Source organism: Mus pahari, chromosome 8, assembly GCF_900095145.1.
Source record: "Mus pahari chromosome 8, PAHARI_EIJ_v1.1, whole genome shotgun sequence".
NCBI lineage: Eukaryota > Metazoa > Chordata > Mammalia > Rodentia > Muridae > Mus > Mus pahari.
Window position 1 is genome coordinate 47,263,968 of NC_034597.1, and position 4,445 is coordinate 47,268,412.

Here is a 4,445-nt window from a genome sequence, read left to right on the forward strand (position 1 = left end):
AAAAAAAAAAAAAAAAAAAAAAAAAAAAAAAAAACTTAAAAAGGCTCTAATGGCTTACCTATCCTAAAAGTTAGACCCTATTGCCAGTGGATGGCCTTCTTACTTAAAAGCTATTGCTGCTGTAGCTCTATTTGTCAAGGGTGCTGGTAAGCTCACTTTGGGACAGCAAATAACTGTAGTGGCACGCCACATTTTTGAAAGCATTATTCGACAAACCTGTCATCCTGACTGATGGATGACAAACACTCCTGTGACACATTACCAGAGCCTTTTGTTGCCTGAACAAATGACCTTCACTCCCCCTGCTGTTCTCAATCCCCCTACCCTACTGCTTGACTCATCACTGCACTGACATTCTGGCAGAAGACCCGAAACTATCTGAAAGGTCAACCTTGGCCTGGGACTCTGAGCTGGTACACGGGTGACAGTAACTTCATGGTTAAAGGTAAGCAGAAGGCGGGGGCAGCAGTGGTGGACAGAAAACAAGCAATCTAGACCAGCAGCCTCCCTGAAGGGACTTGGGCCCAGAAAGCCGAACTTGTGGCTTTGATAAAAACTCTACTAATGGCAAAGGAGAAGTCTATCAACATTTACACTGACAGCAGGTATGCTTGTGACACTGCATAGACAAAAAGGACTAAAATATGTCCAACAGATGCATCGTCCAACCCACCTAAGAGTTAAACATCCTCAGAGACTGGTTAGAACATCCCCTTATCATATTCTGAGATCATCAGGAGTGGCTGACTCCGTGATAAAACTTTATATGCCTGGCTAACTGGTTAATGCTAATCCTTCCAGAATGCCTCCTGAGAAGAAGACTGAGGAGAAGCCAGCCAAGTATGGTGACAAGTACTTATTAGTTTTTATAGACACCTTTTCAAGCTGGGTAGAAGCTTTTCCTACCAGGACTGAGACGGCCAATGTGATGGACAAGAAGATCCTAGAAGAAATCTCCCCGAGGTTTGGGATACCCAAGGTAATCGGATCTGATAATAATGGACCTGCCCTTGTTGCCCAGGTAAGTCAGGGACTGGCCAAGATATTAGGGATTAGTTAAAAGTTACATTGTGCATACAGGCCTCAAAGCTCAGGACAGGTAGAGAGGATAAATAGAGCCATTACAGAGACCCTTACCAAATTAACAGCGGAGACTGGCGCTAATGGTTAGATAGCTCTCCTACGATTTGTGCTCTTCAGGGTTAAAAACACCCCTGGACAGTTTAGACTGATCCCCTACAAATTACTCAATGAGGGGCCCCCTCAAATGGTAAAAATAGCCTCTGTACATAGTGCTGATGTGCTGATTTCCCAGCGTTTGTTCTCTAGGCTCAAGGCGCTAGAGTGGGTGAGACAGTGATTAGGAAAGCAACTCCAGAAGGCCTACTCAAGAAAAGGAGACCAGCAAGCCACACATCATTTCCAAGTTGGAGATTCAGTCTACATTAGATGCCACTGTGCAAAAAACCTTGGGACTCATGAAAAAGCCTTTATCTTGTATTCCTGATCACGCTACTTTCTACCCTTATGGGACCCATCCTTAATTTTGCTCCTGCTTTTCATTATAGGTCCGTGTGTGTTAAAGCAAGACTTGATAAGAATCAAGTGCTTCAGGGAAAAAATAGTGTCTAGGTCTAAGATTAGAACTAGTTATAGAAGGGGTGGGGAATGTAAGACCCCAACTCAATTTGTTTCTTAGACACCTAAAAAGTGTTCTTTGTTCTTTTGCCTTCAGCCTGAGTTACTAATTACCTCTGGAACTGGCTCATCTTAAACTCAGACTGGTGCAGGAATCCTTATGTCCTTCTACCTGACAGCTAGAAAAGCGATAACTGCTGGATGGCCCACCAGGTGCCTGCTTTCTGGTATTAAAAGCCAGGAATGTTTATGAAAAGATAGCTTATGACCCCTACGCCATAAATGAGCCATACAGCTCCTCCAGAGAAAAGCTGTAAACTCAACTTTCTTTGTGAACTTCCCCCTGCCCCCCGCGCCCACTTTCCTTATGGTCTTTCCTTTAAAAGTTGAAACTGCTTGGGGGTCGATCTCCTATGAGCTCATTCTCAACATGTTGATTTTTCCTGATTAAACCTCATGCATTGCATCAAGAATGGTTTCTCTGGAGTTATTGGGGTATTGTCTTATCCTGGGACTGGAGTGAGGATATCCCCTGGAACGGGGGTCTTTCAATAGCAATTCTGGGCCTCTTGTAGCCCTCAGGTCAACTGTTAGAAACTCTGATCTAGTGTATAAAAATTGAATGGCTTCTATCATTTACCTCTTTTTAAATATATTCAAACTAAAAATGAATTTTTATGTAATACATTCTAATCATTGTTTTTCCCTCTGTGTCTCCTCCCAGATGCAACTACTTTTGATACCCATAAACCTTATTATTAAGAAACTATTGTGCATCAATAAAAACACACATGAAAATTAACCAGACCCCATGTCTATTATAGTCAATGTACTTGTGTGCAGTAGAATTGGCGTGGAGAATGGAAGCTGTGAAGCTTCACATCCAATTGTATACTTTCCCTACAGAATATGCTTTTAGTGCTTTTCTACCACAATGCTCAAAAAAGGAATCCATGACAGATTTAGAACAAAAATAACAATAAATGCACCAGTAAAGCTGGCCTGGGAGGCCTGTCAGAAGACAGGACCAAAATTAATATACAGAATTAATGCAATGCATATCAAAATTCCCATCCCATATTTCACAGACTTAGCCAAATAACCAAAAATTTCATATGGAACTACAAAAGATCACAAGTGCCAAAGCAGTCCTAAGGAATAAGAATACTGCTGAGAATACCTCACCTTACATTATACCACAGAGCCATACTGATGAGGCAGCCTGGTACTGTTGCAATAATAGACAGGAAGACAAATGGAATAGAGCAGGGGTCCTGGACTTGAAGGGGCAAAGCAATGGTCAGGTAATTGTTAACAAGGAAGAAAAAAACTTTGAAAAAAAAAATCAACAAATGATACTATCAAAATGGGATATCCATCTACAGAGGAATGAAATTAGATTCTTAACCTTCACCTTATACAAAAAATGTAGGCATAATGTTACTGTACACTACAGAAAGATTATCCTTCTATTAATCCAATGGTGATTTCTTTGGCCACATTTCCAGTTAAAATTTTCCTTTTGAGAGTCTCCTTTCTCAATGCTGTGTATTCATTGTTCCCCTATGATTGATTGGTTAATTAATCTAACTGATCATCTAATTACTGTGCATAGAAGGGAATAGCCCTAGATTTTCTCCCAAGGGGAATTGGATAGGCACCAGAGAGTGGGGATTCTCCACCAGGAGAGAGGCTGGAATGCAGCAAGGGAAAACACATGGAGCCCAGAGAGCCAGATCAGTACTAAAATGGGAAATCTTAGGGATTTGGACTGGGAGGTAGCCAGTTTAGTTTAAAAAATTAAAATAGATTAATATTGCTCAGTTTTTGTGCCTTAAACCTTGNTTACTAAGTCTAATGGTCTCTTTTTCAATTGTTTGGGAGCTAGCTAGATTAAGAAAAAATAGCACTTTAAAATTTACACTGCCACAAAAAAATCACTTCGAAATGGAAGACAGGCCTTAATTTAAATCAGGAAATACCAGTGTGTGTGTGTGTGTGTGTGTGTGTGTGAATATTACTTGACTCTAAAGATAAAATGAAGTGTAAAAACTTGCAGGGTATCTTGTGCCTCCATTTTTATTGAATTGTAAAATGTCTTTAATTACTTTGGTTCTCCACTACCCAGAGATCATTGAGTAGAGTTGTTCCCTTTCAGTAAGTGTGTAGGCTTTCTGGTGTTCCTGTTTTTGAAGTCCAGCTTTAATCCATGGTGGTCTGAAGAATGGATAAAGAACATATGGTATATCTGTACAATGGAAGAGTATTCAGCTGTTAAAAACAAAGACATCATGAATTTTGCAGGCAAATGGATGGAATTTGAGAATATCATCCTGNGTGAGATAACCCAGTCTCAAAAGGACATGCATGATATGCACTCACTTATGAGTGGATATTACCCAGAAAATATGGGATACCCATGCTACAAGCCACAGACACAAGGAAGGTAAACAAGAAGGAAGGTGCAGGGAGGAAGCTTGAATCTCACTGAAAAGGGGGAATAAATTAGTCATAAGAGGCAGATGGAGGGGGGAGATCTCAGTGAGAGAGTGAATGGGGATNGAAACTGTTGGAGTCAGGATCACCTGTGGGGAGGAACAGGAGACATGACCAGATGGCCATGGGAATGAATGGAAATCTGCAAACACCATGGGTGGTAAGGTAGGTGATACCTTCAGGATGTGACAGAGACCTGGGGTAAGGGAGGTGCCCAAAAATCACCAGCTTAGCTGTGATACACAGAATTGGGGATATGGAACCTGAAGAGGCTACCTCAGGTAGACAGCCTGGAACCACAATGGAGCGAT